This window comes from Hyla sarda, chromosome 3 (genome assembly GCF_029499605.1).
Source record: "Hyla sarda isolate aHylSar1 chromosome 3, aHylSar1.hap1, whole genome shotgun sequence".
Classification (NCBI taxonomy): domain Eukaryota; kingdom Metazoa; phylum Chordata; class Amphibia; order Anura; family Hylidae; genus Hyla; species Hyla sarda.
This window is the reverse complement of record NC_079191.1, coordinates 369,109,628-369,134,678: the sequence shown is the minus strand read 5'-3', so window position 1 is coordinate 369,134,678 and position 25,051 is coordinate 369,109,628. Positions and strand designations below refer to the sequence as shown.

The window sequence follows — 25,051 nt, the reverse complement described above, 5'->3', positions numbered from 1 at the left end:
TATCTGAATGAATATCTACTGAAAAAATAGTGTATTTCTGTTATTGCAGTTCACTTAATTTTCTCTATATATCTTCAGGCATCCTTTAAAGAGGACCTGTGGCCAACCTCCCCAAAAAATGGATTTGCATTATCATTAGATAGATTATGGTGCCCTGATCACACACCATTTAACAGTTCCTAGATACACCCTCCTGTTCCGAGATATGAGGGTTTATAGTTTGTCTGAAATTTAGGGAATCAGTCAGATGAGCTGGAACTTAATTTTTATAATGGGTGTGAATATCAGGTGATGGGCAGGATTATACAGTCAGGGAGTGTGTAATAGGCATATATTGCCCTAAATGTAAAATATATACCGTATTTTTCGCCGTATAAGACGCACTTTTTCTTCCCCAAAACTGGGGGGAAAAAGTCGGTGCGTCTTATACGGCGAATACACCCCTATCGCGGGTCCCAACGACTGGGACCCGCGGCTAATACAGGACATCACCGATCACGGTGATGCCCTGTATTAACCCTGAGACGCGGCGATCAAAGCTGACCGCCGCGTCTGAAGGGAAAGTGACACTAACCCGGCTGTTCAGTCGGGCTGTTCGGGACCGCCGCGATTTCACCGCGGCGGTCCCGAACAGCCCGACTGAATAGCCGGGTTAGTGCTTACAGGACACCGGGGGGGACCTTACCTGCCTCCTCGGTGTCTTCTCCATTCAGGGATCCCCTGTATGCCGGCGCTCTCCTTCCTCGTCATCACGTCGTCGCGTACGTGCGTCGGGGTGCGTAACGACGTGATGGCGGCGACGGAGAGCGAGGATACCCGGCCGGCAGCAGAGACGTTCCGGAGCGACGGGGACACGGCGACAGCGATGGAGCGACATCCAGGGCAGCGGTGACGGGTCCGGAGCGGCGGGGACACGTGAGTATTACCTCCACCTGCAGTGGTCTTCAATCTGCGGACCTCCAGATGTTGGAAAACTACAACACCCAGCATGCCCGGACAGCCAACGGCTGTCCGGGCATGCTGGGAGTTGTAGTTTTGCAACATCTGGAGGTCCGCAGGTTGAAGACCACTATTGGGTTCAAAATCTTTATTTTTTTAGATTTTGCCCCTAAAAATTGGGTGCGTCTTAGTCACACACATTATTAAAATTAAATTCACACCCATCTGACTGATTCCCTGTATTATCAGATAAACTGTAAACCCTCATATCTCAGGAACAGAAGGGAGTATCAAGAAACTGTAAAAAAAAAAAAAAAAAAAAAGTCTATGATTAGGGCACCCTATGTTATTTATTTCACAATAAAATCTTATTTTATTTTTTTGGGAGTTATCAACAGGTCCTCTTTAATATATTCTTAATGAAGTATCTTGGAGGATTACCTTGACATTTAAGTGCACAGGGTGCCAGTCTTGCAAGAAAAAAAAAGTCTTGCAATCACCTGCCACCAATTCCCCACTGGTGCTGTTTTGATGGTGTCGGTCCCAATGCATAGTAAATGCCTGCTAAGTCAATCAGTAACTGCAGTGGTCAGAATGGGGGGCTCAGACACCCTGCCAACCAGCTGATTAAAGGGGCTAAAGTGCATACATTCTAAAGGATAGAATATCTATTTGAAAGGGTACTCTGGCAAAAGGGTTATGTTTTGTAAACATGCCCAGGCTGTCTGCTGTGAAATTATAAACTATTACTTACCTCCCGCGGTCTACTGATGCCTCCAATATTACTGCTGCAGCTTCTGGACCGATCCTCTTCCAGGTGTCGGGGGTCGATGCGTCAGTGCAGCTTAGCGAATCTCTGGCCGCAAAAGTGTCTCAGCTCAGTCAGTGATTGGCTTAGTGACAGTGTGACGTTTTGAACCCTGGCACTGGTAGGAACACCAGGGCTGGGGCTCAATACACCACATTGCTGTTCAGCCAATCACTGGCTGAGGTGGGACACCACTGTGGTCAATTATTCACTAAGCTGCACTGACGCATCGACCCCAGGACCAGGAAGAGAATCAGAGACCAGAGCAGCAATACTGGAAGCACCAGGGGAAAGCAGGAGGTAAGTAAAGGTTTGTTTTTTATAGCAGACAACCTGGGCATCTTAATAGGAAAAAAAAATTTCGACGGAGTACCACTTTAATATCTTTTTTCTTCACTAGATAATCTAATCCTTTGATGTTCAAAGATGTAAACTATGACATTGTGGTTCAGTTAGCAATTGATCTTCACACATGAACAGAAGTTCTCTATGCTTGATCTGTTCTAATGCTAAATGTCCTGACAGGACCTGATGCACATATTAATGAGAATCGGTTCTGTATTTTACTATAGTCTGACACCTATTCTTCTTATTATATAATATGACTAGAATATCGTGCGCATCTCTTTTCTACAGTTTGATATTCATATATGCATTGCACTGAGGGTAAAGTCTAGGTTTATTTTCAATAAATAAATGGTTGTTTTTTCATGCTCCCGATTCAGGGGGGGGGACAGACATCAATAATGTCAGGCGCATCAATTGAGAAACAATTATGTGTTGACACATTTTCAGTATTAAAGCATATGCATGTATTCCATTTTATAATCTAGTCTTTTGTTACATCTTCAGTCATGCTAAATAAAATGTGAAAGCTGCAATAGGATATGGATGTTATTTTCTTAATGTGTTGTTGTGAAGCACAGCGTTGTAGAAGTGCACTGTAAAAAACATGTCAATGTATGCCTTTACGCCCGTAATGCACCTTTTTAGATGTGTAGTCAAGGCGATGCTTTTAGAAGCAAACAACTCATGATGGTATGTTTTTGTGCCATAATTAGCTAAAGCTATTTATCAATGGTACCAAGCTGGCAAAATATAGCAAATGTAACCAGGGGTCACTGACTATTCCCACATGGAGGTTACTGGTTCGAAAAAGCTCATTTATTTTCCTTAAAGGGCTACTTCAGGGAACTAAACCCATAGCCCATCCTTTCTCTCTCATCAGCCTATTTAATTATCTAAATATCATCCATTAGCTATATATATATATATATATATATATATATATATATATATATATATATAGCAGTTTCCTCATTTGGTTGTCACTTATTTGCATGAAGTGAGGGAATGACATCATCCAGGCATCCACTCTGTATCCATCCAAATCCCACTCTGAGAGCAGCTCCCACCCTCCTGAGAGACACTGCCATGTTGTTTTTGCCCTGCACTGGTGAGTTATGCTCTCTTTAGTGTTGAGAACTGGGAGGTGTGTGCAGCCTTAGCCAATCAGACACTGAACCTCTCTCTGCTGCTCAGAGAAGGAGAGTGGGGGCTGCTCTCAAAGAGTGAGCTGGCTGGCAGAGCAGAGTAGTAATGATTGCTGGGAGATGTAGGCAAGGGGAGGGAAGGATGGCAAAGAATATCAAGAAGCCAGAGAAGACAACAGGGGCCACAGGAGTCATGCATATCAGGCAGGATGGGTAGCAGGGAACACATCCAGATAGTGTGGTGGATTTGGAGCAAGAAACCAGCAGCACACAAAAAGCTTGTGCAAAAAAAGGGGGAGGTTTATTGCATTCTCCCAGTGTACAAAGGAAGCGATGTTTCAGCGACCTCTCGTCGCCATTTTCAAGCTCAACTGAATAGATCCAAGTGCAACCTTATATGTGCAGTCAATGACATAATTGCTTAATACAATAATTAGCATACAGTGTACAAATAAACATATACATAATACATGTTCACAAAATGTGCATACATATAAAACATCCATTTAGTGATACAGTGCTAGCGTGACATAATAGTGACGTGATTTCATGTTGTGTCTCTCATAGGTGTTTACATAACAGTGCCGATGTGTTCAATATTCTTTACTTCATATTTACATTCATATGTATAGTGTTGCGCTTACCCAACAGAGCACCTTGTTACACATGTCATCTTCCGGAGTGTGGGTATTGAATCAGTGCGCAGATGCACGTCATCCGCCAATCAGGTGGAAGTTTCCCTGAACAGAGTTCAGCCAATAGGGGATAAAAGTACATGCGCATGCGTACTGGAGTAAAGAAGCAACCTGCGCCATCTTGCTTAAAGGGGTATTCCAGGCAAAACCTTTTTTTATATATATATGAACTGGATCCGGAAAGTTAAACAGATTTGTAAATTACTTCTATTAAAAAATCTTAATCCTTCCAATAGTTATTAGCTTCTGAAGTTTTCTGTCTAACTGCTCAATGATGATGTCATGTCCCAGGAGCTGTGCATGATGGGAGAATATCCCCATAGGAACTGCACAGCTCCCGGGGCGTGAGTCATCAGAGAGCAGTTAGACAGAAAACAGCAACTCAACTTCAGAAGCTAATAACTATTGGAAGGATTAAGATTTTTTAATAGAAGTAATGTACAAATCTGTTTAACTTTCTGGAGCCAGTTGATATATAAAAAAAAAGTTTTGGCCTGGAATACCCCCTTAAGGGAAAAACTTCCCCTATCTTCATAACAGGTAGTTTATTGTTGTAAAGACATTTAGGAAGTCCCGTGCTCATCATGTAGGGCTTGTATGCAGACTGAGCTGGCATGGCTCTTCCTCACAGCGGTCACTGCAATTGCGGGGGTTCACATGTATCTATCCGACATGTCACCATGCCGGGTGTCACATGCGAGATACTGGGCAGGTAGATGCCAATCAAAGACTAGCTCTACCACCCCATTTTCCGCCCACATAATTCTGCAGACTTAATGGGGATAATCTGCACCCTATAGAGCAATTTATTTATTTATTTTTATAACTGTTTTTTTATTAAATAATTTTTCTTTAAAACAGATATTTGAGAATAAGAAAATATAAGTACATAGAATCCTAAACAGAGTCATTACATATTAATAAGACCAGGTTACAATATGATAACATAGATCCAGCTGTAAAGATGTTGTAAAATCCAGGCAATATGCAATGAAGAAGATGTAAAATAATGTAAAAAAAAAAAAAAAAAACAGGAGGTAGAAAGTTTGAAAGAGGTAGAAAGTTAATAGAGAAAAAGACAGGTAAGTATGGAGACAACCTGATATGAGACAAAACTTAAGATACTCCTGCATGCAAGTACAAAAATAAATCAAAAAGAAGGGAAGAAAAAAGGAAAAGGTGGCTCCATTTGATACATGTGACACGGTGGTTGCTCTGTTGGTGGCAGCAATACAATTCTTTGTATTGTATATTTACATTGTATAGAATATTTAATCTGTAATTAAAACATAAAAAAAATATTAGGATCAAACAGATATACAATATATCAAGAGTATGAGAACTGAACAAGGGGCTACAGATAAGATACTACCTGGTATACATCTTTGCTGTAGACTTGCCGAACACTTTCTGTACAGTGGTCCCTCAAGTTACAATATTAATTGGTTCTGGGACGACCATTGTATGTTGAAACCATTGTATGTTGAGACCAGAACTCTATGGAAACCTGGTAATTGGTTCTGAAGCCACCAAAATGTCATCCAAAAATAGGAAAACGTGAGGATTAAAGAAAAATAAGTAGGAAACGAATACAAATAAAGCAGGTTCTTATATACCGTGTTTCTCCGAAAATAAGACCGGGTCTTATATTAATTTCACAAAAAACACACTAGGGCTTATTTTCAGGGTAGGGCTTATTTATTTACGGTATGTACCTTGAACAACATGGGGGCTGTCGCAGTGTGGAGGATGAGGGGCTATAGCAGTGTGGAGGATGCCGCACCCCCCCCCCCCCCTATCTTCCACACTGCTACAGCCCCCCATCCTCCTACAGCCCCCCATCCTCCACACTCCTGCAGCCCCCCATCCTCCCCTTCCCCCATCATCCTCCACACTCCTACAGTGCCCCCCACCCCTCTGCCATAATAAACTAGGGTACACATTTCATCCCCCCAGCTCAATTACGGTAACTTGCCGCGGGACCAGCCAAGGGGGGGGGGGGTGGATAGTGGTCTGCGGGCATTACTGGCAGCCGCGTTCCGGATCTGGACCGCGGTCTGCCAGTTGATTACCCCTGGCCTAGGTCTTATTTTCGGGGTAGGGCTTATATTGCAGCCCACCCTGATAATCCTGCTAGAGCTTACTTTCGGGGTAGGGTTTATTTTCAGGGAACCAGGGTATAAAAGTAAGAAAGAGCTACTGGAAGCTGTAAATTACTGTCTATGCCAGTGTTTCCCATCCAGGGTGCCTCCAGCTGTTGCAAAGCTACAACTCCCAGTATGCCTGGACAGCCAAAGGCTGTCCAGGCATGCTGGGAGTTGTAGTTTTGCAACAGCTGGAGGCACCTTGGTTGGGAAATACTGGTCTATATAGAGGGCAGGAGTTTCTTCAGGGTCCTGTACAGTACACGCAAAATGTAGCCGCCCTTACCTGGTGACCAAAGGAGAAGCTAACCGTGGCAAAGGTGAAGAGTAGTACAGATCATGTAGTACCTCCCTTATAGTAGGGAGGCGCTACCAGACAATCAGTGCATGCACTTCAGTAGTACAGGTGTAAATGTCCATTCTGATTGGTCAGTTCTTCCAGCCATTGACACAATTCACACATCTGGACTGTCTGTACATTGTATGTTGAGTCTGGTTTCAAGTTACAATGGTGCAGAAAAGACCATTGTATGTTGAAACTATTGTATGTTGAGGCCATTGTAAGTTGAGGGATCACTGTTGTTACGCCGAGCGCTCCGGGTCCCCGCTCCTCCCCGGAGCGCTCGCAGCGTTTTCCTGTTCGCAGCGCCCCGGTCAGACCCGCTGATATAATGTCCCTAGCAGGGATGCGATCCGCGATGCGGGACGCGCCCGCTCGCGGTTCGCATCCCAGCCTGCTTACCAGACTCGTTCCCCGTCTGTACAGTCCCGGCGCGCGCGGCCCCGCTCCCTAGGGTGCGCGCGCGCCGGCTCTCTGCGATTTAAAGGGCCAGTGCGCCGCTGATTGGCGCCTGGTTCTAATTAGTGAATTCACCTGTGCCCTTCCCTATATAACCTCACTTCCCCTTCCCTTCCTTGCCGGATCTTGTTGCCATTGTGCCAGTGAAAGCGTTTCTTTGTATGTCCCAAGCCAGTGTTCCAGACCTCCTGCCGTTGCCCCTGACTACGATCCTTGCTGCCTGCCCTGACCTTCTGCTACGTCCGACCTTGCTCTTGTCTACTCCCTTGTACCGCGCCTATCTCAGCAGTCAGAGAGGTTGAGCCGTTACCGGTGGATACGACCTGGTTGCTACCGCCGCTGCAAGGCCATCCCGCTTTGCGGCGGGCTCTGGTGAATACCAGTAGCAACTTAGAATCGGTCCGCTGGCACGGTCCACGCCAATCCCTCTCTGACACAGAGGATCCACCTCCAGCCTGCCGAATCCTGACAACTGTATTTTGTCTCAGAACAGAGACTCACAGGTAATAGCTAAATTATATAAAGAGTTTTTGTAAATAACAGTGCCCATTTAAGGAAGTTATTTATTTATTTAGTTTTCAATGTATTTACAAGGTAGAGCTTCCATTACAGGTGCACATCACATCCACTTTCCAAGAATAACTATTGAGAGAACAGGAAAAGGTTATCTTTCTGATACCTGCCAAATCTACTTTTTACTCTCCAGTTTATTTACCCTCAGAAGAGTCTGGTGATTGATCCCTCACCTTTCCTGTCAGATGGTCCCAATACACTTTTTTACTGGAATGATTTATGATTGCTGGGTCACACAGCTGGGTTTTTGGAGACTGTTTGATAGAACTTAAATTCAAATCTGTCATGGGAACAAAAAGCAAAGGTCACAAAAGTTAAAAAAAAATAGTCAAAAATGAAAATGCTAAAGTTCTCATTAAAATACATTATTTATTATTATTATTATTTTAGCAGTGTCTCCAGTTATTTTCCTGAATAACAAACCAACACATTACACTATCCTATAAAAGGAACGTCATTCTAGGTCTTCTGTTTTTGAATTATTTTTATGTATTCTCAGTATTAGCTTCATTTTTACAAGGATGTTTTTTTTATTTTAGAGATATTATTAAACTACCTTGACTAAATATTTCTTACTCAGTGTCAAGGTAAGAGGTCATGGAGGAGAGGCGTTAGGCTGACATTCATTTCCTTTAAGTTTTCTTATTCGGGCACTTGAATTTGTATTGTATGACACACGTCTTTTTAGAGCTTTGATGTTTTTTTCTATATTTTTATAAAATCAGAGCAAAATATTTTATCATATGTTTTACAAGGGCATCAAAGTCAACAACAAAAAAATGTCTTCCAGGAAAAACTATTTTAATAATTCTTGCTTCACAATAGATTGAATGAAGGTAACAGAGTCCATGTTGTCCCCAGCAAACAACTTGATGAGGGAAATTGTGGCTCACATATCAAGCTTAGTCAAAAAGAATACTGAAAACAGTTTGTACTATCTCTTTATCCACATATTACCAGTATTCCATTATTATTATTTTTTTTTTATCTCAGATGCCTTAAAACTGTCATTTCAAAAGATTTTTATAAACCTGGGAGGATTGTACATGGAGACGGCCCAGGGGCTCCTCACACTGAGTTGCTAGGATCATCTTCCTGACCTTTACCCCCATTTTGTGTGGCTGAGTTTGGAAGCCCATGTGTCCACCTCTTAAAGGGGTACTCCGGTGTAAAACTTTTTTATTTATTTATTTATTTTTTAAATCAACTGGTGCCAGAAAGTTAAACAGATTTGTAAATTACTTCTATTAAAAAATCTTAATCCTTCTTGTACTTATTAGCTGCTGAATACTACAGCGGAAATTCTTTTCTTTTTGAAACACAGAACTGTCTGCTGACATCATGAGCACAGTGCTCTCTGCTGACATCTCTGTCCATTTTATGAACTGTCCAGAACAGCATATGTTTGTTATGGGGATTTCCTTTTACCCTGGACAGTTCCTAAAATTGACAGAGATGTCAGCAGAGAGCACTGTGCTCATGATGTCAGCAGACAGCTCTGTGTTTCAAACGTAAAAGAATTTCCACTGTAGTATTCAGCAGCTAATAAGTACAGGAAGGATTAAGATTTTTTAATAGAAGTAATATACAAATCTGTTTAACTTTCTGGCACTTAAAACTTTCTGGATTTAAAAAAAAAAAGTTTTTCACCGGAGTACCCCTTTAATGGTTCTTCAGCTTGTTCACAGCCAAGTGTCCCCTCTGAATGGTCTTCCCCATCATGGACCTTCTTCTTTGTGAGCAAATCTTGTATTTCTTCATTCTGTTCGCCTTGTAAAGACACTCCTAAGCATTCTTTGCTCCACATTTTCATTTGTTCCTCCGGTATTTCTTGACAGACATTCTGCCTGGACAAGATTAGTAATTATTATCTCCCGGTGAGCGCCGTGATGACATCTGCTTCCCTGTCGAGCTTTTACCTGCTTAAAATCCAACTGTTTCTACCACCGCTGGAAGGACGGAATTGATGTAGGCTGCACTCCGGATCTGATTGAGCCACTGCTTGCCGGCGATATACGTGGATTGGTGTTTAGTGTTGCTCGCGAATATTCGCAATGCGAATTTTATTCGCGAATATCGTATATTCGCGAATTCGAGAATATTCGCGAATATAGCACTATATATTCGTAATTACGAATATTTTTTTCTTATTTTTTTTTTTTCTTTCTTTCTTCACAGTACACATCACGGTGATCACACCTCTCTGCTTCCAGCATGTGTGGTGTAAGAAGGCTGTAATACTACTGTGTGAGACTGGCATGCGAATTTTCGCTTATGCTAATTTTTGTGTATGCTAATTTTTGCATATGCTAATTTTCGCATGCGCGAATTTTCGCACATGCGAAAATAAAACGCGAATATTACGAATATGCGAATTTAGCGAATATATGACGAATATTCGTCCATATATTCGCAAAATATCGCGAATTCGAATATGGCCTATGCCGCTCAACACTATTGGTGTTGTGCCCAGAGCACAACACACCCAGGTGAGCACACTCCACCATAGCTCACCATACTTTCCTTAAAAGGATTAACAGCACATGTTTTGCCCTTTTTTCTGTTTTAATGTTTTTTCATAAAAAACAAATCCTTAGGACAGGGAATACATTTTTCACCACTGGACTACTCCTTTAACCCTTTAGGGTGGTGACAAGGTGATTTTAGTGCTCTCACATCTGTTAAGCCCATGAGAGTCCCCTCCATGTTGCCACAGCTATTTCTAATTGTCTTTATTTCGGGGGATAGGAAAAGAGCTGAACTGGGTTTGGCAGCAGTACACACACAGTCACATCCTACCTTACTTATGTGGCCAATTAAAGCACAGCATAACCTACAAGCTCAATTTCCTGGGGAGGATTTAGATAATACAGCACTATAGATGGCAGGTGTGTGTGTGTGGGGGGGGGGGGGGTTACTGATGCTGTAACATCACTGAGCTGTTACTGTTGTTGTGTCTGCTCATAATGAGATGCTTTAGGAAGAGGAGATCACAGTACAGCACTGTAGACATACAGCAGTAGGTACACTTCTATTTACATAAGAGACAGTTGCCCTTAGCTGTGTGGGTGGTGAGAGATAAGAGGGAAGCCTTGCTTTACCTGTGAGGAGCAGTGTGTATCATCTTAAGCAGGCAGACTGTCTCAGCTTTCAGGTACATAGCCTAGACTCCCTCCCTTTACAACACAGAGCCCAGGGCTAAATTCTGCTTTCACTTTCTGTACTTTGTCCTGATCTATTTGTTACCAGAGAGAGATTTCCCCTACGACTTTTGTCCAGTACAGGTTAAGCTTTATTCACATTACTATTCAGAGCCTCTATCAGGTTTCTGTGAATTTTGGGTAGCTCCAGACAAACTGTACCATATTTCACAGTTTCTTCTAGAGGAGAATAGTTTAGTACAACATACAGAGGAGCATTCATACAGAATCATACAGAAACATATCTCTGTATGAAACTGAAGACATACAGGGGCAGCCATGAGCATAGCTATAGAGGTAGCAGAGGAAGTAGTTGGATTGGGGCCCTGGTTCCTAAGGGGGCCCCAAAGCGCATCTTCTCCATAAGAGAACAGTATAACAGTTGGCATATGGGGCTCTTTTGCAGATTTTGCATCGGGGCCCCGAAACTACAAGCTACGCCTCTGGGGGCAGCAGGGCAGATAGTACATATATGCGTAGATATATTGACAGGTATCCACCCACCTATAATATAGCAAAACTCCCATCACTTATACAAAAACTAACAGGGGGTACACATACAGAGGACTGTACGCATCTTCAGATTTCACGTCTCTGATGGATGGCACCCCCACTATTGGCCTATACTATACACTGTGTGTATGACTCGATACCTACCAGGGCACATGAAAGTATAGGCCTGATTGCTGACATGGTATTATTGTGTATCCTAATTGTTGCTGTGACTGTATCTACAGCACTTTTTTCTTAGCGTGTATCTCTATACTCTATATATGTACACCCCACTGCCCCTCATGTGCCCCTGATGAGGCCACAATAACAAGTAGGTCAAAACGCGTATGGCAACTTGCTAGGGCGGCACATTATTGTGGTGTATGACGTACATTACATCCTACACTTTTGCGCTATCTAGGTGGTTGTTTTATCTTTTTGACTATTAAAAGTTATGTTTTATGCACTCACTCAGGCCACAATTACAGGCCTCTCATCTTTTTAAGTTGGAGAACTTGCACAATTGGTGGCTGACTAAATACTTTTTTGCTCCACTGTATAACTTAGATCGGTCCAGCATTTGCAGAGATATCAATTGCATTGCTAATATGCCAAACATCACATTGTTTTAAACAGTTCTGTGATAAAGTGCAGTAATTTGCAGCAAATCTTGTGTGGTTTTACTGTGCAGGTTTTGACTGCAGAGCACTCTATTAGCTGTAAACTCAGCGTCATCTCTATTTTGATGGGAAAACTCAATTTGCAGCTTATAGTAATAATCGTTCTAAAAATAACAATCAGCTAAATCTCCAGCACAGTGGTTATTACTTCCAGGATCCACGATAGAAAGATGACACTAACGAAAAGGAAATGTGATGTAATTCTTCAATATGGTTTATTGTGCTCATCAATAATACCGCTGACTGTGAGCATTTATTATTAATGAAGAAATAACTTCTGACAATGATGCATACAACAAATTGGGAAACGCTCACTTCTGGTATCACAATGAACCGCATGGGAGAAATCTGTAAACTACGGTAATTATTCATATTCAGTAATGGGATAATGGATAATCATGATCTGAAGCAAGCTAGAAAGCCTGTGGTATGAGGCTGTTGGGGGTGTAATGGTGTGGGGGGGGGGGGCATTTTCTTGGTACAATTTGGACATTTAAACAAGACAGTCTACCTGAGTATTCTTGGTGGCCATGTCCATCTCTTTATGACCACTGTGGACACATCTTCTGATGGCTCCTTCCAGCAGGATAATGCCCCATGTCACAAAACTCAAATCATACAGGACAATTAGGTGACTGGACTCCAATGGCCTCCACATTCACCTGATCTCAATCCAATAGATCACCTTTTGGATGTGGTGGAATGGGAAATTCTGACAAATCATCAGCAACTGTGTGAGGCCATCATGTCCATATGGAGCAAAATCTCTAGGGAATGTTTCCAGCACCTTGTAGAAAGTGTGTCACAAAGAATGATGGTCGTTCTGATGGCAACAGGTGTACCTAATATAGTGGCCATTGAGTGAATATTCCAAAAGGTCACAGCTTATCTAAGCAGCTAAGGGTGCTCTTTCACAGTGCAGTTAATCACAGCAGTTTTTAACCCCTTAAGGACATGCGCCATAAAGGTATGGCATGGCAGCGAGTTCACTACACCCCCAGCACCATACATTTACGGTACAGACAAGATGGAAGTGCAGGAGCAGTGCTCGCTACATAGCATGTGAACTCTGGCTGGTATTAGCAGCCGGGGCCCACCGATAATGACAGACATCAGCGATCCTGCTGATGACTGCCATTAACCCTTTAGATGCCATGATCAATTCCGATCACAGCAACTGAAGTATCTACTGGGCTCGGGGGGATTGTTTAGACCTACCGTTGAGCAATTGTGGGGGTCTGATGAATCAAGATGGCCACCGGAGCTTCTCTTACCTGCTTACGGCCCTCTTCTGCGATGTTCTTCTCAGGTCTGTCTTCAAGCAGTCCAGAGAAGTAGATCACTGATAATTCTGATCAGTGCTCAGATTGGTCCGATTGGACGTTGTACGAGGGCCTGGCCGGGTACAGGGCCCACCGCTGCCGCCACTCCTGAGGATCCAGGACACTTGTCCCGGGTCCCCAGCAGATAGCGCTGCCTTCTCCTGTATGTGCGGTACACGCACATACAAGAGAAGCTTCTGTGTGAGCACCGCATCTGAGCCTACACAGAGGAGACGTGACCTCTACCCCCCACACGGTGCAGGCGCCGATGATTTCACTCATTGGTGCCTGCACTGTGGAGGAAGGAAGACGCGGGTGCTCTGGAGGAGAAGATCGCTGCGTGGGATATCAGGTGAGCATTTTTTTTTTTTACCTGGGAAGAAGGGAGGGGGTAAAACTCTGCTGCCGGCACCTGCTGAGGGAGGGGGGGACTCTAACTCTTTTGCCTGCACCTACTAGGAGGGACTATAACTCTGCTGTCTACACCTACTGGGGGGGGGAAACTCTAACTCTGCTGCCTAAACATACTGGGGGGGTACTCTAAATCTGCTGCCTACACCTGCTGGGGGGACTCTAACTCTGCTGCCTACACCTACTGGGGGGACTCTAATTCTGCTAACTACAACTACCGGGGGGAACTCTAACTCTGCTGTCCACATCTGCTGGTAGGGGGGACTCTAACTCTGCTGCCTACACCTACTTGTGGAGAGGGGAAACTCTGCTGCCTACACCTACTGTGGGGGGAATCCTGATGCCTACACCTACTGTGGGAGGATCCTGCGGCCTACACCTACTGTGGGGGGACCCTGCTGCCTACACCTACTGTGGGGGGACCCTGCTGCCTACACCTACTGTGAGGGGGACCCTGCTGCCTACACCTACTGTGCGGGGACCCTGCTGCCTACACCTACTGTGCGGGGACCCTGATGCCTACACATACTGTGGGGGGACCCTGCTGCCTACACCCACTGTAGGGGAACTCTGCAGTCTACACCCACTGTGGGGGATCTCTGCTGCCTACACCCACTGCGGGGGAACTCTGCTGCCTACACCCACTGTGGGGGAACTCTGCTGCCTACACCTACTGTGGGGGAACTCTGTTGCCTACACCCACTGTGGGGGAACTCTGCTGCCTACATTCACTATGGGGGGAACTCTGCTGTCAACACCCATTATGGGGGAACTCTGCTGCCTACACCTAATGTGAGGGACTATCTACTATGTTCCTGCCTAGCTAATATGGGGAAAAACTACCAAACTAATAGGAGGGCTACCTACTCACTACATAGGGGGGTTTTCATAGTGCCCCTCCCAAAACTAGACTGTGGATCTGCCACTGGGTGGAGGCGGTGCTGGCTACCTACTTGACTAACTCCCTGGCTACCTAACTTTGTACCTGGATGCCTAAAAACTTACCTACATACCTAGCTGCCTAACTACCTACCTACATATCTTGCTACCTGCCTACATACCTGGCTACCTAACTATGTACATACCTGGCCTTCATACATGGCTGCCTAACTACCTAGCTAGAAACCTACCTACCTACCTGGCTAGTCACCTACCTACATATCTGGCTTCCTGATCTACCTAACTAGTTAACTATTTACCTGGCTACCTACCTATCTGCCCTTTTACTGTGCAGGACATCAATGAGGGCATTCTTACAGTTTGTGGGCCTATAGATGGAAAGATTGTGTAGAGGAGGGGACGGCACTGGAAAAATGTCTAACATGTTTGTCCTGCAGATAATAAGAGATCGACATGGGGGTCTTATCCGGAAGAAAAGGAAAGAGGATGCCGCCGATCATAAAAGATGTAATTGTGAGTCCTTTGCTGTAACTGTAATCACTTATATGATATGCACATCCTGTATACAGCTAATATCCACCGCCATATGGTCCTGTATATAATCACTTATATGGTATACAGATCTCTGTACAGCTGGTATCTACCGCCATATAGTCCTGTATATAATCACTTATATAGTTAACAGATCCTGCATAGTATACTGGTCTGTGTATAGTGGTTTTATTCAGTACAGTATGGCGGTATTATCCAGTTATTGTGTGGTGGTATATATATTTACTCCTTGTATACTGGTATTATTGGTCATGGAAAATTATTTTACCTACCTTAAAGTGTTTCTTATATATAAAATTTTGTTTATTGTGCGTGTAGGGCTGGTGGAGGGATTTGGGAAGAATAGGGGCAGAAGTGTGACCAGCAGCAGAGCATCGCAGGGGCCCCTTCCTTTTTTGTTCCAGGGCCCTGAGTATTGTCAGTCGGCCCTGTCAGTGAAAATATAATGTTAATGACCCTGTATGGTGAACAGTGTAAACAGCGTAAAGTCCTAAATTGATATTTCATCACATCCCACAACAACAAGAAAATAGCAAATGATCAAAAAGTCACATATACGCCCAAGTGGTAGCGATAAAAACTAAAACTTACGGTGCAAAAAATCACCCTCATGCATCCCCCATATACGGGGGGGGGGGGGGAAAGAAAGTTATAGGTGTTTACAATAGGGCAATTTAAAACATATTAGTTTTGTTAAAAAATTTTGAGTTTTTTAAGTAGTACAACAATAGAAAAGCATGAGAAGATGGTTATCGTTTTAGTCATATTTACCCACAGAATAAAGAAATATGTCAGTTTTACCATAAAGTGCACTGCTTAAAAACAGAAACCCCCAAAAGTTGCAAAAATTTTCTTTTCTTTTCAATTTCTCACCATAAATAATAAAAAAAAATTTGTTGTGCCGTACATTTTACTGTAAATCATTACAAAGTACAATTGGTTGTGCAAAAAGCAAGCCCTAATTTGGATCTTTTGATTGAACAATAAAAGAGTTATGTCTCTTAGAAGGCGAGGAGGAAAAAACGAAAATGCAAAAATGAAAGTTTCCTGTGTCCTGAAGGTCAAAAGTGGCTATGTCCTCAAAGGGTTAAATTGCATGAAAAACACATGCGGCTTTTTGGTACACAGTACAGCTAACAAATGATTCAATAAATGATACAATTGTGGTGTCCCGGTACAGGACTAGTTCCTGTCCCTCTGTCTAAAGTCCCCTCAGCCAGAGTCCCTCCATGCTAGTAGGGCTCTCCTGAAGGGCTATCCCTAGTCACCTCTTAATGCTGTGTATTAAATGTACATATTTACTTATTTAACTCCTTGGGGACGGAGGGCGTATGCATACGCCCTCGCGTCCCGTCACTTAAGGACGGAGGGCGTATCCATACGCCCTCCGTATTTCCGATCACTGCCGCTCGCCGGGTGGTGATCGGACCGGGATGCCTGCTGATATCTATCAGCAGGCATCCCATGGCAATGCCTAGGGGGGTCCTGAGACACCCCCCTCCCCCCCCCCCCCCATGTTGGCGATCGCAGCAAATCACAGGTAAATTCAGACCTGCGATTTGCCGCGATCCGGGCAAATCGGGTCACTGGTGACCCGATCTCCCGGAATATAAGCATGATCGGAGCTGTCAGAGATAGCTCCGACGAGCCTAAAGGATAGGAGCGAGGTGGCAGTGTGGCCACCCCCTCCTATCCCCTGCCATTGGTCGGTCAGACTGACCACCAATGGCAGGAGACTGACCACCAATGGCAGGAGGGGGGCGGGGTTAAACTTCATTTCCCCCCGCTCTGCCTACCAATCGAAGTCGTTACAGAGCGGGGGGAACACGGGCGGAGAGTGGCGAGCATGGCCGGCTTACCCGGACCTTCGGAGGCGGCGGAGGCGGCATCAGGAACCAGCGGCTGCAGCAGGAGGAACGGCCGCCGGAAAATGCGGCGGAGAAGGCTGCAGTGAAGATCGCGATAAGTGATCTTCACTGTGGCCTTCTAAAAGCTGCAAAACTACAACTCCCAGCATGGCCACACAGCCAAAGGCTGTCTGGGCAGGCTGGGAGTTGTAGTTTTGCAACATCTGGAGGGTCACAGTTTGGAGACCACTGTGTAGTGGTCTCTAAACTGTGGTCCTCCAGATGTTGCAAAACTACAATTTTACAGCATGGCCAAACAGTCAGGGATGCTGGGCATGTAGTTCTGCAATATCTGGCCCTTCAGATGTTGCAGAACTACAACTTCCAGCATGCCTGGACAGTCTAGGCATGCTTGGAGTTGTAGTTTTGCAACATCTGGAGGGCTACAGTTTGGAGGCCACTACTTAGCGGTCTCCAAACTGTTCTTCCCCAGTTGTTGCATAACTACAACTCCTAGCATGCCCAGACTGTCCAGGCATACTGGGAGTTGTAGTTCTGCAACATCTGAAGGGCCAGATATTGCATAACTACACGCCCAGCATCCCTGACTGTCTGGACATGCTGGGAATTGTAGTTTTGCAACAGCTGTAGGCACACTGGTTGGGAAACACTGAGCTAGAGTCTGTTTCCTAACTCAGTGGTTCCCCACCAGTGTGCCTACAGCTGTTGTAAAACTACAACTCCCAGCATGTATGGTCTGTCTGAGAGTTGTCATTTTGCCACAGCTGAAGGTTTGGGGCACCCCCCCCCCCCATGTGAATGTACAGGGTACATTCACACGGGCGGGGGTTTACAGTGGGTTTCCTTCAAGGAAACTTACTGTGAACCCCTGCCTGTGTGAATGTACCCTAAAAATACTACACTAACAAATAATAAAAAGAAAAACACTACACATACACCCCCTTACCCGTCGCCCCCCACCCCCCACCCCCCAAATAAAAATGAAAAACCATCTCATACGGCATACAGTGTTTCCTAAACGGCGCCTCCAGCTGTTGCAAAACCACAACTCCCAGTGTTGCCGGACAGCCGAAGACTGTCCTGGCAGGTTGGGAGTCTTGCAACAGCTGAAGGCACCCTGTTTGGGAAACACTGCTGTAGGGTTTTGGTGGAGACAAGCCCCATCCTTGTAACCGGGTCCACCCCTATTGCAAATTCCTAATTTAGGCCTCAAATGCGCATGGCGCTCTCTCACTTCAGAGCCCTGTCGTATTTCAAGGCAACAGTTTTGGGCCACACATCCTTGTTTACTTCTTCCTGTTATATTGCATGATGGGTGCATCATGTTATGTATTTCCTGATCCCCGAACAGAAATGAACCTAATGGCACCGAGGTTGTGGATACAAATCACTAAATACAAACTCTTTTCTTTCTAATGCTGTGATTTATAACCACAGGGCAGATGAAGAAATTGCGTTACAAATTTTGGGGGGATTTTTCTCCCATTACCCTTTGTAGAAATGGTAAATTTTGGGGAAAAAACTGCACTTTGGTGGAAAAATTTTTACACATCCGAATTTAACGAAAAGTCTTCAAACACCTGTGGGATCTTAAGGCTCACCGGACCCCTTGTTACGTGCCTTGTGGGGTGTAGTTTCCAAAATAGTATGCCATGTTTTTTTTTTTTGCTGTTCTGGCACCATAGGGGCTTCCTAAATGTGACATGCCCCCAAAAACCATTTCAGCAAAATTCACTCTCCAAAATCCCATTGTCGCTCCTTCCCTTCTGAGCCCTCTACTGCGCCCGCCGAACACTTGACATACACATATGAGGTATTTCCTTACTCGAGAGAAATTAGGTTACAAATTTTGGGGGGCTTTTTCTCCTATTACCCCTTGTATAATTTCAAAAACTGGGTCTACAAGAACAAACGAGTGTAAAAAATGAAGATTTCGAATTTTCTCCTTCACTTTGCTGCTATTCCTGTGAAACACCTAAAGGGTTAAAACGCTGACTGAATGTCATTTTGAATACTTTGAGGGGTGCCGTTTTTATAATGGGGTCATTTGTGGGGTATTTCTAATATGAAGACCCTTCAAATCTACTTCAAAACTGAACTGGTCCCTGAAAAATTCAGATTTTGAAAATGTTGTGAAAAATTGGAAAATTGCTTCTGAACTTTGAAGCCCTCTGATGTCTTCCAAAAGTAAAAACATGTCAACTTTATGATGAAAATATAAAGTAGACATATTGTATTTGTGAATCAGTATATAATTAATTTGGAATGTCTCTTTTCTTTACAAGCAGAGAGCTTCAAATTTAGAAAAATGCTAAATTTTCTATTTTTTCATCAAATTTTGGAATTTTTCACCAAGAAATGAAGCAAGTATCGACAAAAATTTACCACTAACATAAAGTAGAATATGTCACGAAAAAACAATCTCGGAATGAAAATTAAAAGCATCCCAGAGTTATTAATGCTTAAAGTGACAGTGGTCAGAATTGCAAAAAATGCTCCCGTCCTCAGGGTTATAATGGGCTCCGTCCCCAAGGAGTTAATAGTAGTATACCTTTGTATAGGACCTTAGAGGTCATGTGCCTTTAAATAATTTATGTTGTGCTAAGGTTCAAGGACCTTTGTGTCATGAGATATACCTATAGTTCCTTAGGTCAGGACTGACAGGTTTGCAGAACCAATGAGCTTTGTACCTGCCCCCTTAATATATAAGGGACTGCTGCCACTTAATTCACTCTCTTAGTTCCTGTTTGCAAAGCAAGCAACATCTCTTGGTCCCTGCACTTCAAAGCAAGCACATCGATCTATATCTCTTGATCAATTCAAGCTAGGCCTGAAGTCTAATCTTCCGCAGCCACTAAAACGTGAGTCATCCAGCTCCAAACTACTAAAATCCTGTGTGACTACTGCAACTCAATTATATTTAAATCAGTATCACAGTGGCTAGCAAACAAAAGCTCATTGTCCCAGCAAAACCTGTGAGGAACCTGAACTACGGTCCTCTATACAAAGACTGTTCTGTTACCTAAAGTTGCATAAAATATGCAGTAAAGTTTGTTCCTGTTTTCATCAAATATCTGCTGTGGACATTCAATTATTTCTCCCTGCCGTTTGTGGGACGGTTGGCGGTAGGAACATTAACCATTGGGAAACCCCACCCTGGCGTCACGACAACAAAGGGTTAATACCAGCACCCTACATCACTACCACTTGCAACACCTTATTGCATCCTTCACCCCAGAATACCACACAATTATTAACTAAACACAATTCACCTGACATTTTAGAAAACCAAGGGGAACAAGAGTCCACTCCTGGTGTGACAGGTTCTCGGATGTGTCCCGAATGCAGCAGCCAATCAGTGCATTCGTTTGCCGACAAGCTCATGCACTGATTGGCTGTTACCTTCTGGACGTATGCAGCCAAGACCTTCTGTGTTTTCCCCTAGAAGTGGTATCTGTTCTTTATATTCTTTATATCATCTCTCATGTATTATGATTTTTATTGTGGCCCCTTGAAGTAGAACAATATGACATTAAAACCTGCAGACCCAAAAAGGTTGTGAACCCCTGTCGTACTGTGTAGACTGAATGGGCAGAGAGCAGGTGGCTTTTATTCACAGTAATCTCTAAACTTTGTCATATTCATCCCGGCCTCTATTGATAAATCTGTCATTGACATTGACATCTAGGAGCAGATGAAACATAATTCGCCTTTTGCTCATTTTTCATATAGAAATATAAAGAATCAACCACATGGTCTCCTGTTGTGTGGATGAGTCCATGTCCAGAAATGATTTACTTCTTCCTGTTATATTGCATGATGGGTGCATCATGTTATGTATTTCCTGATCCCCGAACAGAAATGAACCTAATGGCACCGAGGTTGTGGATACAAATCACTAAATACAAACTCTTTTCTTTCTAATGCTGTGATTTATAACCACAGGGCAGATGAAGAGCTTCAGGATGGAGACCCCCGCTGTAGAAAAACCCCAGAAAAATGTTTGGGAATGCATATGGCAACATCAAAAAGGCTTAGTGCAGGAACAGGTAAAGCATTCTATACTAAACACTTCTAAATTCTATTCCAGAATCACCTGTTCATGAGACAAAAGTGTTTGAATGCTTGAAATATATAAACCATACTACATATGTGCACTATTATGTGTGTTATACAATGGTCACTACTGGCTAAATGGTACACCAATAAACAATAAAGATTGCTAGTGCTACTGTTTTGCTATGCTGCTGTTAAGCTATTGTCCTATATCCCAATATTCCCTTGAGCTATGGATTTTCTGTAGAGACCAAACCTTAAAGGGGTACTCCAGCGGAAAACTTTTTTTTTTTTTAATCAACTGGTGCCAGAAAGTTAAACAGATTTGTAAATTACTTCTATTAAAAAAAATCTTTATCCTTCCAGTACTTATTAGCTGCTATATACTACAGAGAAAGTTCTCTTCTTTTTGGATTTCTTTTTTTTTTCTGTCCACAGTGTTCTCTGCTGACACCTCTGTCCATATCAGGAACTGTCCAGTTCTGTTCTTACACAGTGGTCAGCCAAGAATGGTCACTGTGGAGCAGTGATTGCTTATACGAGCAACGTGCCATCACTATGAGAGGAGAGCTCCTATTTACAATACAATTAGGTGTTAGAGGCATTTTTAAGTTTGGCTACTAGGCCCTAAAATATATCAAAGAATATGATAATCATCCATGTACTGGCAATTGAATAGTAGAAGAAGACAAACTATGAGGAAGATTTAACGTCTCAAATTCTGTTTTCTCTTATAAAGCTTGGTCTTTGTTTTGATCTACTGTACATCCTGATAATATGAAATGGCATTGCTATTAGAATACACATTCCTAACAGTATCCATAGCTTTCATTTCACCACATTCTCTATTATTAAAAAGGCAATCCTATAATGACATTAGGTCAAAGTCATATCTGAGCAGCGCTTGAGGCGTGATCAGCCGACGACTCTCAGCTATTATGGGCCATTTTATGTATGATTTTAGTTTGCATTTCAATCTATAGAAGCCAAGTGATGAAGACAGCGTAAGATCAATACCGAACGCAGCACATAATAATAGTAAATGACTGTACTTAGAGAGGAATTACAGTTGCAGCTGTTATTTAGAGCTCGGAGATGGGCCGTAGCGTAGCATTTCCCTATAATCACTGATGTCGTACTTTTCCATGTTATTGTCCATTCCTATTTCTCTGTGTATGAAACAAGTTATCTTTTCTGCATGTGCTTTGGGGGATATCCAACATGATTGTTCTTTATACCATATACTGTCTATAATTGTCAATTTTCAGTTCAACAGAAAAGTATGAAATAACAAATGTATAAAAGTTAATAAAATGTGGAGTATTATCTTGGAAAAAAAAGGCAAAAATAACCCTAACATATATGCAGTGCTCTAGTAGATTTGTCACCAATTAACTGGAGAGTAACTCAATGTTAGAGTAGTAGTGGTTCTGACCCCTGAGACCTCCACAATTGCTATACAAAGTGGACCTAGTCTTCTGATCTCTTTTTATTATGGAGAATATACCGTAACACAGTTTCCCTCCCGACAGGTAGGAAGGAGGAAGCAAGAAGATTCAGGTGACTTACATTCCATTCACCTTCCTGCCAAATGCATTTACTAAATTATGCTGACACTGAATAATAGGTCAGAGCATAGTTGAAAAAGATGGGTTATCCCCTTAAGGACTCAGGGTTTTTCCGTTTTTGCACTTTCGTTTTTTTCCTCCTTACCTTTTAAAAATCATAACCCTTTCAATTTTCCACCTAAAAATCCATATTATGGCTTATTTTTTGCGTCGCCAATTCTACTTTGCAGTGACAGTCATTTTACCCAAAAATTCATGGCGAAACGGAAAAAAAATCATTGTGTGACAAAATCGAAGAAAAAACGCCATTTTGTAAATTTTGGGGGCTTCCGTTTCTACACAGTGCATATTTCGGTAAAAATTAAACCTTATCATTATTCTGTAGGTCCATACGGTTAAAATTATATCCTACTTATATAGGTCTGATTTTGTCGCACTTCTGGAAAAAATCATAACTACATGCAGGAAAATTTATACGTTTAAAAATGTCATCTTCTGCCCCCATAACTTTTTTATTTTTCCACGTACAGGGCGGTATGAAGACTCATTTTTTGTGCCTTGATCTGAAGTTTTTATTGGTATGATTTTTGTTTTGATCGGACTTTTTGATCACTTTTTATTCATTTTTTAATGGTATAAAAAGTGACCAAAATACGCTTTTTTGGACTTTGGAATTTTTTTGCGCGTACGCCATTGACCGTGCGGTTTAATTAATGATATATTTTTATAGTTCGGACATTTATGCACACGGCGATACCACAGATGTTTATTTTTTTTTTTTTTTACACTGTTTTATTTTTTTTTATGGGGAAAGGGGGGTGATTCAAACTTTTATTAGGGAAGGGGTTAAATGACCTTTATAAACACTTTTTTTATAGGGACCTATAACACTGCACACACTGATCTTTTACACAGATCACAGGTGTGTATTAACGCGCCTGTGATCAGTGTTATCGGCGCTTGACTGCTCCTGCCTGGATCTCAGGCACGGAGCAGTCATTCGCCGATCGGACACCGAGGAGGCCGGTAGGGGCCCTCCCGGTGTTCTGTCAGCTGTTCGGGATGCCGCGATTTCACCGCGGCGGTCCCGAACAGCCCGACTGAGCAGCCGGGTCCCTTTCACTTTCACTTTAGAAGCGGCGGTCAGCTTTGACCGCCGCTTCTAAAGGGTTAATACCGCACATCGCCGCGATCGGCGATGTGTGGTATTAGCCGCGGGTCCCGGCGCTCATGATGAGCGCCAGGATCGATGCGATATGATGCAGGATCGCGGCGCGATCCCGCTTCATATCGCAGGAGCCGGCGCAGGACGTAAATATACGTCCTGCGTCGTTAAGGGGTTATACTACCCCTCCCTTCTATGATCTATTTTAGCCTAAACTCATAGAGGAATCCATTGCAGCATCCTTCTCAGCTGCTGTGATTTTGGTCTACAACTTATGTCATATTGAAGTTTAACACCCCCCTATTATGGTATAGCGTTTTGTCAACCAGGACTGAAGGGCTTGGTGTTTGCATGCTCTTTCCATAACTCTGGATAGTGGAATCTTTAACAATTTCTGACCATTCAGTAGTAGAGTTGATGAGACCAACTAGAACTGGACCCCTTGCACCAAACGCCTCATTGCAAATGCATGCTATGATACAAAAGCCCTTTGTCATGTCTGGTAGGGAGCAGTGCAGACCTGTACTCACCCTCAAACCAATACCCCTACTAACTTAGATCATCCACCCTAAACTGGGTAACTGTCCCTACACTTCCTTAGGGCACGGGGGGTCAGGGAGGTCAGACAGGCCAGGTCAGCAACAAAGAAACATGTCAGAAACCAAATTATCAGATAAGGAGTAAACCAGGCACAAGGCAGAAAGTCAAAACCGGGCATTGCAGTAAACAGAAAAATACTTGGTGTTAGAGCATGTAAGGGTCAGACCAGGAGGACAGAGTGGTACAAAATGAAAAGAAGAGAGAAATCAAAATTGAGGGAAAGGACAGGTCATGTTAGGTCAGGATACAGGGAACAGGCACAGGGAACGCTAGTGAAGCGTATTAACCTCAAAGCAGAGCAGATGCCTTTTTAAATTGGGAGGTGTAAGTCCAGGCGCCACAGGTGATTGACCTGGCAGTCCCAGCTCCTGATAGCTGTGTCACAGTGATGAGAGGACTTGCTCTGAGCAGGATCAGTCATCAGGGTCTACAAGGAACACTGCCGGTGGGACCTGGACGAAATTCGAGGTGGCACTGGACCTGAGCAAGATAAGTTCATTGGACCCTTGACTCCTACTTAGAAATTTCATAGCTGGGAAGTTTTCTTTTCCCACTGGCTTTACACTCAATTCTCTTGTTGGCAACTCTATCAAGAACATGGCTAAAGAATCAAGGATCATGCGCAAAGGCATAAGGAATCTTAGTTGTCTTGTCTGAATACACTGTACCTGCAAATAATTTCAATTTCTTTTTTTTTACTTTTTCAAAGTGAAGTATATGATACAGAGCTGTGTAATTGTGGCTTTTATTTTATGATTGAAGTTACTGTGCGTTCATCTTTGTTGT

General features: G+C 43.2%; 1 long non-coding RNA gene across 1 annotated transcript in view; it reads left to right on the top strand.

Annotated features, from left to right (window-relative positions):
• The window catches only part of LOC130362775 (uncharacterized), a 79,689-nt gene that overhangs the window by 30,195 nt on the left and 24,443 nt on the right, over positions 1-25,051 (top strand). The window contains exon 2 of the long non-coding RNA XR_008891564.1: positions 20,822-20,925. This is a non-coding gene — a long non-coding RNA (uncharacterized LOC130362775). The remainder of the gene's footprint in view (positions 1-20,821; positions 20,926-25,051) is intronic.